The 12,970-nt window shown below is 37.2% G+C and overlaps 1 protein-coding gene across 2 annotated transcripts in view; it reads right to left on the reverse strand.

Annotated features, from left to right (window-relative positions):
- Positions 1–12,970, reverse strand: part of LOC112043391 (aryl hydrocarbon receptor) — a 158,457-nt gene that overhangs the window by 75,774 nt on the left and 69,713 nt on the right. The window contains exon 2 of one of the 2 annotated variants that reach the window (XM_024078792.2): positions 4,938–5,128. The gene's annotated coding sequence lies outside the window, so the exon portion shown is untranslated. Of the gene's footprint in view, positions 1–4,937; positions 5,129–12,970 lie in introns of those variants that run through there. The other variant, XM_052888380.1, reaches the window with a different exon arrangement.

Genomic DNA, 12,970 nt, shown 5'->3' on the forward strand with positions numbered 1-12,970 from the left:
CCATTGGGCCAGCGTGGTGGACTATTAGCCTAACCCCTCTTATTCTGAGAGGAGACTCGTGCTCAACGCAAAAAAAAAACGCCCTGATGAATATGCACTGTTGTTAGTGCTGATTTATCAGGGCGTTTTCGTTACATCATTATTTCAACCATTATTATAGGCATCTTATAAGGAAACGCGTTCCACATTAGGCCACATCTACACTGCCAGGTAAGATCGTGATCAAGCACGAGCCGATTTTCTATAAAAAATAAGCCTATTTTCCTTTAGATAGGAGAGAGGTATGAAGCATAGACCCTCCAAGTCAATTCCTAACCTAATAAGTTAGACTATCTTAACATCAGCTGTGTTCGAGTCATACGTTAATTTACTGTTGAATAAAATATACGAAGCACTCCATAAAAATACTGCGAAATACCAATAATTTAGAGCTACCGGTTCTGTATACCGGTGCCAGTCTCACATACACTTCCAGCTAAAACTATCCCGCTACCCGCTACCCGCGGCGCGGCGAAATCTTTACGTTTCTCGAGACCCCGTGTAATCGATGCTTCAACAATCGATTTAATTAGAATTATCGACATTTCGACTGTACTGGCGGATAGAAAAGTCGATTACAAAGTTTTTTTTATTTTATCCTGAAGTGAGTGAATTGATTTGTTTGTCAATGATTTCAGACAGTTGACTATAAGAGTCATGGTCGATACTGTGGTGGTTTTGGTAGGTTTCAAGGATATCCAGTCCTTCAATTCTTAGTACCTATAAATTTTTCTCGGCATAATTTGAGAAAGACTTACTTTCTCAAATTATGCCCTAGTCTTTTAGCTTCGTGGCAACCCTTCCAAAAATACTACTAAAGAGTAAACTTTAAGGCTCGCTAGGGTTTAAGGGTTGTTATGATGGTAAGATATGATTGAAATAACTGTTTTCTAAGAAATTTTCAGATAAAATTCTCATCAAGTTATTTTTTTTAAACAATGACAATACAAGGTCTGTCCGTAGTGATTTGTTACGGTATCGTATGAAAATAAATTTATGTTGCCTAAGATAAAATCGTATTATTCTACCCATATACAATACGATGAAAGCCGTGATAGCCTAATGGATATGACCTCTGTCTCCGATTCCAGCGGGTGTGGGTTCGAATCCGATACGCATGCACCTCCAACTTTTCAGTTGTGCGCATTTTAAGAAATTAAATATCACGTGTCTCAAACGGTGAAGGAAAAACATCGTAAAGAAACCTGCATACCAGAGATTTTTCTTAATTCCCTGCGTGTGTGAAGTCTGCCAACCCGCATTGGGCCAGCGTGGTGGACTATTGGCCTAACCCCTCTCATTCTCAGCAGTGAGTCGAATATGGGTTGATAATGATGACATATATAATTAGCCCAGTTTAAGACGTAAGCGGCATCATATCATTTTAGTTCTTACTTTTACACTTAAATAAGCCCGCGGTTTCACTCGCATAGTTTCTATGGAAATACGGGGATAAATAATATAGCACAACACAGGCACATTGCTTTCTATTGGTAAAAAAATAATTCCATCGTTTCAGGGATCACCCCTACAAACTCACAAACCCACCTTCTTTATAAAATCAGTATATATTACTACATGAAAAAAATACAAAACTTATTAATAATTCGCACAGCCAATAAGAACTTTTGTGATCGCCAGTACACACAAGTTACCACGTCGTCGACCCCTTAAAGTCCTGACTGCACAATAAAGCATATGCCCATTGACCCCCCACTGATTTTTATATTCAAATCTCGTTCGGAATAAAATTATAAGGCATATTAATAACTCAGTGTATGATATACGCGAGACTTGGTAGCCTGGTATGCAAAGTGGGTGTTTTATAGGCGATTTACGGTACCAATTATTGGTTATATTAATCGGGATATAATTTGTTTCGTCCCCTTTAAAGAACCTTCTCCCATTTATGATGTATTGAATAGTATGTAGGTGCAAAATAATATAGTATAACCAACATATATCCTGTTTTATTCGAGGATTTTAACATATTATACTTAGTTTTCGCAACTATTAGTATAAAAAGGCTCCGAAACATTCACCAAGCTATATTATCAGCGAGTAATAAAGGCTAGATTTTGTTCCCGTATTCCCACAGGAATAGCAAAGTTACACTACGCAGGTAAATTCACTGCAGCTTTGTTAGTTTTAGTAATATACATTTTATTTGAAATTCTGAAAAGGTGGTAAGTTTATTGTGGCAAAGGTCAACAGGAAGTATTCTTAGTATCACTTTAATTCTCTGAGTCATCAATCAGCAATGCTGTGTTCTGGTGAAAACATATAGTTATCGGAGAAATATTAAAGACATGAGTCAGGCACGCCTCAGTTTAAAAGACGCATGGAAGCTAATGTGTTACATTAATGATTTATATGCTTGTTACTTATCATTATTGGTTATTATTAGCTTGTTCCATCAGTTCTTGCATATAAGCATTTGCCGCCGATAGCTTTCTTACGATTGGTTGGTTGGTAGTATTATTAAAAAACAGTTAAAAGAAGTTCTTATTAAAATATAGCCTACATTTCCTAGCGATACAATACGACACTATAAATCGTCATAAAAAAGATCCTGATTTAAGAATATCTGTAGAATTTAATCTATTAACACTATAGTGGAAATGGATTCTTAAATAAATAGTATATAATATCTAATATTAAATAGTCTGTTTACTTGTTGCTAGCTTGAAACTAGTTAAACTGTACGAAGCAGAACTGTAAGCCTAAACTATTAATACCTCCCTTATTTTAGAACAGCCTTGGCTTGACATAACATTAAGTAGACAACGACGAACTTATAGTATGCGCGTTATCATCTGAGTCGTCCGGTCATAAAAGTCAAAAAAGATAGGAATGTGCAGCGCGCCTACCTGCGCACCCTAATTATCGATAAACGGCTACCTGCGCACGTGCTAATGATGAGTCAATAATGATTTGGACGATTCTGATTGGTCGGTTTCTAATGTAATTGCATTGCGTATTTTTTTGCTATAAATGTGTTTACTGCAATTAAATAAATACATTCATGTGTTACTCGTTGCGCACTATGGATACTTTATTTTCTAACGTTGATCTGAAGAAATTACATGGCGATATTAGCCCTCAAGCTCGAACACTGATTCACAACGTATTCCTGTTTCTCAATGAATTGAAATTTTGTGAACAAGATACGATAATAAACTTTACTTATCGATAATATGTCTTTCATTGTTACACCCTTCACTAGACGGCTCCATAAGACCCATAAGTGCAAGCGAGATAGATATAGAGAAATGATTTATGGCCCTAAGACTCAGTTGTTAACGCGCGTACTATAGTAGCAAGTAATTTAAGTAGCATTTCTAAATTATAACATTACAATAAAGGTACTTTGTACACAAAACAATAGTAGCATCGTAGATCGATCGCGAGATAACAAAATCTAAGCACTCGCAATCGAAAAGTATCGATTACATTCTCTCGAATCGGAATCAGTACTCGGACACGACTCATTTATTAATACATGCTATAATAAAATTGCCTGACAACGTTAAATACGTGTCATTGAACACATTTATAAGTAATCGAATACATCGGTATGCTATCGATTCTAAATCGACTTGGTTTTGTTTTGCAAATGGGCGCGCGCCAGAAATGATTTAGCGGCGGTTTAGTTTTAATCGCGAAATGATGTTTGTTTTTGGTATTTTTTTTTTATTTTTTTTATCGGAAGTCAACGACTTTAGTTTGTGGTTTAGTGACACACCAAGGTACTGTGTAACTTGGTTAGGTAACTTTTCTACCTTGTCTTTGAATTGTATAGACGTAGACAGTTACCTTTGCGCATTGAACTTCCGCATTGCAGATACTATCTGATTTTTTGTCAAAAATATATAAAAAGAATATTAAATTCAAGTTTTCTAAATCAACTGAAAAAGGGACAGCTTAGTAAATTAAAGTTGCTTACACTAGTCAATCTGGCATTAGGAACATAATGTTAATCAAAAAAGGCACTTTAGAAAAGAGTTTGTAAATAATAAAGATTTTTAAAGAAAATGTTTATGGAATTATGAGTTATGACTATGTGAATGTGAGAGGTTACTTTGAAAACGAATATCGAACCACCACCCCTCGGTTATGAGTCCGATCGTTCTTACCGTTGGGCTATTGAGGCCATTAAATGTTTACAGTTAAGGTTTAAACCACATACTCGTATCACCTACATCTTTGATTATATATACGTCTATATGCACATAACTGAAAAGTTGGAGGTGCATGCCCCGGACCGGAATCGAACCCACGCCCTCCAGAATCGGAGGCAGAGGTCATATCCACTGGGCTATCACGGCTCTTCCCGTTTTAAGAAATTAAATATATCACGTGTCTCAATCGGTGAAGGAAAACATCGTGAGGAAACCTGCATACCAGAGAATTATCTTAATTCTCTGCGTGTGTGAAGTCTGCCAATCAGCATTGGGCCAGCGTGGTGGACTATTGGCCTAACCCCTCTCATTCTGAGAGGAGACTCGAGCTCAGAAGTGAGCCGAATATGAGTTGATAACATCAACGTGTATATATACAGTAGGTACCTACTCGTCTCTCTCTCTACTCGGTTCCTCATGACTGAGGATCGTGACCACCTTGGCGAGTCATCGTTTGGTTTATAATGCTCCTCCATCGAGTACGGTCACTGGCCATTTGAACGGCTCCTGTTTCCTTGGAAGATCCGACCATCCGTGTTAGAGATCTAACTCGTTTGCCTTCCACATTTCCCACTACCAACCTACTCGTAACAACTCTAAAAAAAATATGCCTCCCTAAATCCGCGGAAGAAAAGGAAGGAATATACCATCAAAGCATATCTTTAGCTGATTTTCAGGCATTTTCTGACCTATCGTCAAATAACTTAAGAGCCTTACCTTGGAAGTAGCTCTTGGTACGTAGATAGCTGACGGACAGTCGCAGTATGGAGAGTCGGTCCAGCTTGCTGAGGATGTTCTGCTCGAAGGGCAGCAGCGACGCCAGGGTATCCAGCTCGGCGTTGAGCCGCTCACGGTGCCTCTTACTGGGATTGCTCTTCGTAACGCCGTCCTTTGATGGCGGCTTGATGCTGGAACAACGATATAAACGGTTATACCTCGTAGATCTTCAGAACTACCTTTAAATATCATCATCATTAGCAACCCATATTCGGCTCACTGTTGAGCACGAGTCTCCTCTCAGAGCTAGAGGGGTTAGGCCAATAGTTGGCCACGCTGGCCCAATGCGGATTGGCAGACTTCAAACACCTAGAAAATTCTCCGGTATGCAGGTCTTACGATGTTTTCCTTCACTGAAGAAACTTAATATCACGTGCTTCAAATTATTAAATGTATCGATAAACAGATGATTTTTTTCTTGTACTTGACATTAATGGTCTATATCGATGGTGCTACTTGCAAAATTTCATAATTCTAGGTCAATGGAAAGTAAGGATTCTATGAGTTTTGATTCCCTTGAGAGTGTAGAAATATGCGTATTTTTCGAAATAAACAGCCGTATTTCTTTTTACTTGAACTCGAAAGTTTGATGTATTTTGCACCTTCAAGGGACCGTACTGAGTACACGATTTAAATTAAAACTTGATACCTCCCGAATTAATTACATTTCCCGTAATAAAGGTTATTGACCGACACACAGAATAACAAAGTGATCTTCCTTTTGAAGTAAGAAACCGTAAAAATATAAAATAATAATATGAGCACAGTTATAATCGCCATTAGAATTAGTCACTAAGATCACGGGTCCTTTCGAGCAAGTTTAAGTTTACAGCCAGTCCGTGGCAGTAGCTAACGAGGCGCGCGGCACGCGATGTCGCTTGTTACCGACTAGGGCGCAAGGGCCTGGGGACTAAAGGCTTTGTGCCCTGCTTACGTACCTGAGGATGAAAGGTTTTGTGTTGTGGTTACGGGCTTGAGGACTAAGGGCTTTGTGTTGTGGTTACTGGCCTCAGGACTAAGGGCTTTGTGTTGTGGTTACGGGCTTGAGGACTAAGGGCTTTGTGTTCTGGATTCGCGTCTGAAGACTAAGGGCTTTGTGTTCTGATTACGGGCCTCCGGACTAAGAGCTTTGTGTTGTGGCTACAGGCCTGAGGACTTAGGGCTTTGTGTTCTGGTTACGGGCCTGAAGACTAAGGGCTTTGTGTTGTGGCTACAGGCCTGAGGACTAAGGGCTTTGTATTCTGGTTACGGGCCTGAGGACTAAGGGCTTTGTGTTGTAGTTACGGTCCTGAGGAGTAAGGGCTCTGTGTTCTGGTTACGGGCCTTGGGACTAAAGAACTCTATATTCACCCATCACCATTAACAACCTTTATTTGGCTCACTGTTGAGCACGAGTCTCCTCTCAGGATGAAAGAGCAGATCCACTGGGCCATCACGGCTCTCACCTACCTTTAACGGTTAATAAAGCGCTGCGGGCAAACATGACGTATCGCCAAACGATTTAGCGTTCTGGTACGATGCCGCTTAGAAACCGTCAGAGGTATGGATAGAATAAACTAGCACCTCTTCCAAGTTAGCACGTAGTCAAGGGCATTGAATAAAAAAATGCCGATTTATAAAGTTAGTAGTCGTTAGATTATATAAAGAGCCCTGCAATGGGAAACGACCATAGTCGTAATCTTAATATGTAAATGCGAAAGGTCATTCATCAAGAAATCTCGAAAACTGCTTGATGTACAATACTGAAATTTGGCAGGGAGATAGATTACAGTAGGTATCCACTAAAAACGGATTTTACGGATCCACTAAGGGCGGACGAAGTCGCGGACGTCCGCTACTAATGAATAATAAAAAATGATAAAGAGTCCTGCAATGTGAAACGATCATAGTCGTAATATTATGTAAAGAGTCCAGCAATGTGAAACGACCATAGTCGTAATATTATATAAAGAGTCCTGCAATGTGAAACGACCACGGAACGTGTCACTACCAGTCTAGGGCTTCTAGAAATATGAGCGCCGCGGAACCGAGTTACGGCTGCGGCGATGACTGACGATCGAGACATCGAAATTATACTCCGCCCGTAAACCTAATCATTATTTCAACTAACTCGACGAGTAGCTAGGTACTATGACGTCACTTACCCCCACCCACCCTTTTTTCATACCCTCTATACAGTGGTTTACAGAGCCGTGATAGCCCAGTGGATATGACCTCTGCCTCCGATTGCGGAGGGTGTGGGTTCGAATCCGATCCGGGGCATGCACCTCCAACTAAATGCACACAACTATTCAGTTGTGTGCATTTAAAATAATGAAATACCACGTGTCTCAAACGGAACGTCTAGTGAAAACATCGTGAGGAAAACTGCATACCAGAGAATTTTCTTAATTCTCTGCGTATGCGTAGTCTGCTAATCCGCATTGGGCCAGCGTGGAGGACTATTGAACTAACCCCTCTCTTTCTGAGAGGAGACTCGAGCTCAGAAGTGAGCCGAATATGGGTTCACACTATAGTCGGAGGATTAACTCCACTTTGAAAAGTTGCCTTTGTCATTTTACTGACTGGAATTAATAATCGTACTAAAGTAGTGGATACTCCAATAGCCCTAGTTTTAAATAATATTTATAGTATTAACGATTAGGTAATATTAAAATTAAAAACAACTACAAACTATAAAAAAAACTACAACTTAAGAGACAATTTTCACAAACGAGAATCGAACCACCTACCTGCGAATTCCCCACGTCAGATGACTGATTAATTCACCCTATATGAGCCGGCTATTAAATTTTAAACAGGCTTAAAATTTGCAAAAACTTTTGGTGTGTATGTATGCCACAAAAAGTTTACACATGTTTAACGGTTCTGTGATAAAATAAAAAACGTAGACGAGATCACACAAATATTATTATAAAAACAAAAGTTTGTGTGTGTGAATTATTGTTTGTTCACACTAAATGCGTCGCAACTATACTAAACCGAATTAACTGAAATTTAGATTAGATCATTCGCACGAGAGCTTTTTTAACGGGCATTAAAGAAACGTTCAAATATAATACGAAGATAAATGAAGGTCTATTTCTATTTAGGGCATAACATAGATTATCGTCATCGTCATCAACCCATATTCGGCTCACTGCTGAGCTCGAGTCTCCTCTCAGAATGAGAGGGGTTAGGCCAATAGTCCACCACGCTGGACCAATGCGGATTGGCAGACTTCACACCCGCAGAGAATGAAGATAATTCTCTGGTATGCAGGTTTCCTCACGATGTTTTCCTTCACCGATTGAGTTGAGACACGTGATATTTAATTTCTTAAAATGCACACAATTGAAAAGTTGGAGGTGCATGCCCCGGACCGGATTCGAACCCACACACTCCGGAATCGGCGGCAGAGGTCATATCCACTGGGTTATCCCGGCTCCTAGGCAAGTAACATAGATTATACCCTGAATTAACAGATAGGCTACTTTTAACTCTGAAAGAATCCGCGGTTTCTGGAATTTGTCTGAAAACAGTATTTTACGCAGAGTTAGGATGACTGTTAGTATACCGCTAAAGGTAAAGTAATGAATAGTCTGAAGAAGCCTATATTTATTTAGTTCTAATATTAAAGTCTATGTTGTAGTTGTTTGTTTGTTTTCAAAATAAAAATGTACAATGGCAAAAACTTAATTAATGCCTAGCATCATTTCCACCAGTTTAACCTAAGTTTACCGTAGTAATGACGACGTCAGAAAAAAGTGCCATCTATGCCTTCCGTTTAGTCTGCGGCTTAAGAAAGTAAAATACATTTGCAACTATATTATCCACAAGTAAGAGAGTACAACATTAATAAAACATAAATACATTTTATTTATAAATATTAAACATTTCGCGACTCTACTTTAGCTATTTTTTCTCATATTCATAATTACTTAATTATTCCGCATTCCAGCAATTTCCAACAAGACAAATAAAACAATAAAAATTGTTATTTACAAAAACGATGTTGACATGGTAACTAAAAATCTAAATTAAACTGCCAACTTGGTTCGGAGCAGCTTGGTGGGTAGGTATATACTTTAATTCGCTACTCAGTTTTGGGTCAATAAAAATAATCCACCAACTTTTCAGTTGTGTGCATTTTAAGAAATTAAATATCACGTGCCTCAAACTGTGAAGGAACTCGCGAGGAAACCTGCATACCTGAGAATTTTCTCAATTCTCTTCGTGTGTGAAGTCTGCCAATCCGCATTGGGCCAGCGTGGTGGACTAAGGCCTACCCCATTCTAAGAGAAGACTCGAGCTCAACAGTGAGCCGAACTTGGGTTGTTAATGATGATGCATGATAGATGCAAGGGTTGTTGCAAACAACCATGCTCATTAAGTTTATGAAAATATTATTTTTGAAAAAGATTTATAAAAAGGTTTTATTTTTAAAAAAACTTTAAGCGCTGGCTTATTTATTGCTCAATGGCAATCAGCCTGGCTGTCCAGCGCGGAAATGCAGCCAGTATTGTTGCCACCATTCCACGTGGGCATGATTTGTATAGTTATTAGGATAAGTTAGCATAAGTTTCTTATTGTATTCTTTCTTAATAAAAAAATTAGGGTTTAATATTATTATAATATGCCTGGTAGAATTAATTCCCTGTGTGTGTATGCGTGTGTGAGAAAGAGAGAGCGAGCTATAAAACTATCTTATCTATATTAACGTTAACCATAGACAAAAGTGATCTATTTTAATTAACATTTATTAAACTTAAATTACAATCTAAAAACGTATTTGTTTTTCTAATTTGTGTTCACAACTCGCTCGAATAGATTAAGTGAGTTGATACGGGTGGCATGGAGATGACAAAACATAATATATTTATATACACCACAAATATTTAGAATGTCATTAATGATAAAATGTATTAATTTTTTGGAATATTATTAATATTAGAAGTACCTACAAAGTATACAAATTTTTAATATTTTAGAGCAGAAGAGTTTTTGTTGATTCTCAGGAACCACGTATTCAAAAGAAAAAGTTAAGTCAGTGTTGGAAAGCCAATTGAGGAAGGTGTAGTATTTATATATACCAAATAGATACCTACAATACTACATACACTGTCTCATGTACATTGGTAGTGGGGGCAATGAGTCAGTCTGTCACCGGCGTTCGACCTGAGTGGTCGTGCGCGGTCTGCTTGCCTTACCAGTGTAAAGATGAAACAGTGTTTAGCTTCTCTTATAGTTAGGGCGAGGGTCCTTGAGCTATAAATCCGATTATTTTGCGGTTATGAAACCACTAGTTATCATAGGTGTTAAAAATGATTGAATGTTGATTACATTTATTGCATGCACGCACTGCTGCTAACAATCTAGTATGCCCTTTCAACTTCCGGTGTCTCTAGAATACTCCCTTATTCCCTTAGAATACTCAATAGTCAAGTGGATTTATCTATAAACTGTCTCAGTGCTTACTAGGTCCTATTTAAGCAAGTACGACTGGTGGGAGACTTCGGCCGTGGCTAGTTACCCTACCGGCAAAGACGTACCGCCATTTAGCGATCCGGTAGGTACGATGTCGTGTAGAAACTGAAAGGGGCGTGGATTTTCATCCTCCTCCTAACAAGTTAGCCCACTTCCTGAGACTGCATCATCACTTACTATCAGGTGAGATTGTAGTCAAGGGCTAACTTGTAAAGAATAAAAAAAAGTGCTTTCCGTCTTTTGTCCATCAGAAATTATTGAATTTTAAGATTTTTTTTTCTACAATATTTGATTCATGTTTGCAATAAAAAATTGATTTTGATTCTTCTAGTCTTTTTACTGTATCTGTTAATTGCTGGTTTGTTTAATAAAATGGAACTATTATCTGCAATGGACGATATTTAATACAATACAATAATTTATAAAATGTAAAAATATTTAACAGTTGCATCTACGATTTGTAAAAAATTAAAAAAATATCAACATATTTTTTCGATATCAACGGCTACTCTATACCATTGCCTGTTCTAAATTACTGCATACATTCGGGCATTACTCATTGCCGCCCGTCGATTTTGTTGATTTATTCAAAGTAGTATCAAACGAGTATGCCTTTGATATCTTTCCGATACAAATTGTATTCATACACCTCGAACTACAGCCGAAATTGAAACTTAAACACAATACATTATGGTTCCAAATAAATTAGCATAAAAATCATATCGATAAATCAATGACCGATTATTTCTATAAATTGTAACTCGATTAAGTTATAATCGATGGTTTGAGATAGGTTTTATTTAGATGTGGGATATTGTCTATGATGCTAATTTATTGGTATGGCTTTATATCAGAAGTTTGTCTGAGAAGCGTAAGTAAGTATTCTTAAACAAATAAGAAATGCTTTATAATGTTCGCTTCTTCTATTAAGAGTGTTTTTAATAAAATAATTGATAAATTACATAATGAAATATTCCTAAAATAAAAGTAAATGCAAGTAATGCTTTTAACGCGTGCGTTTTTTCTAAACAAATGCACCAAAAACCAGTACTACTGATAAAGTAAATTAATATTTTTGTGTTTTTGTTACAGATAAGTGCTTGTCAGTTATTGCCAAAATTATTAAAATGGAAGATTTTTTTATTATATTTTATCTCACAAAGTTAATTTTATTCATAAAATGTTGAGCACTTTTCTGCCATAAAAAACTCTTTGCTAAGATTTATAAAATTACCGTTTGTTTTTAGACAGATGATAAACATTTTGAATGACATTACAGCACATGTGCGTTTTACTTTACATTACGGCATTACGTTACATGTGCGTAATAAGATACATTACAATAATGAAATTAGTGAAATAAGAGATACTTTACGAGCAATTGTGTTATAAAATAATTTACAATCCAAGGTCAGTCCCAGAAAAACTACCTTCCTTCCTTTCTTTTGCCATGTTGCCATTTGAGCTTTGCACCTCTTCCAACTTTATCAGTAATTTAATCTATTCTATACCTCAATTAGGTGGTCCATTGATTCATATATCAGAACAATGTAGGTTTACGGAATTTTCAAAATGACATTTAGAAAAATTTGTAGCTATGTATTCTTTGCATACCTTAGACCAATTATTGTATAGGACTTGCCTCGCTAAACGTTACTTTTCTGCCTAAGTATATGATCAACGATCTAATGCGATTATAAAAGTTGTCTCTATAGAATCGATGTTAAATAGTTGTAATCGTGTTCGTCGATTATAGAGCTCCGTAAAAATGTTTTTGTATAGTTGAATGGTGTAAAAAACGGGCAAAAACATCTAGTTTAGTATAAGATATATACCAAATCTAAGCTCGTTTTACTCAGAAAATGACAGACCATTTTGCTCATGACTATGAGTGTGATACAGGTCCTTCTATAATTGGTCTAAGGTGCATACACATAAAAACAATGGACGGAATCATCGAATGATTTCTAGTATTTTCTTTATTCATATTAGGCTAGAAACGGATAATGGGACGGGTAAAAAACGCATCGTAATAATTAAAATGACCGTTTCCAAGAAAAATCATAATAAATTCCAACAGTTTTTGCCCGTAATAACGGTAGGCGGGTATTACTATAACTGAGTAATAAAGTCAGTGAATCGTGAACTGCTCAGTTGTTATGAGTAAGTAGCTACTTGTATTCTATCTGCTAAGTGTTTGAAGATGGTTTCTTTGAAACGTGTTATGTGATTTTCTATTAATAATTGCTTTGGATTATGTTGTGCTTTTTTATTTTAAACCAGCCGACGTTCCTCGGTTTTACCCGCGTAGTTCCCGTTCCCGTGAGAATATGGAGATAAAATGTAGCCCATGACAAACACAGATAACGTGGCTTTCTAGTGGTAAAAGAATTTTCAAAATCGGTTCAGTGGATCCAGAGATATAGAAGTAGGGGGAGTCCGGGAGTTCTAACAAAATCTATGTATGTACGATTTTGTTAAAAGGCAATTAAATAAATTTTTCAACT

The sequence above is a fragment of the Bicyclus anynana genome, chromosome 22 (assembly GCF_947172395.1).
Source record: "Bicyclus anynana chromosome 22, ilBicAnyn1.1, whole genome shotgun sequence".
NCBI classification, from domain to species: Eukaryota; Metazoa; Arthropoda; class Insecta; order Lepidoptera; family Nymphalidae; genus Bicyclus; species Bicyclus anynana.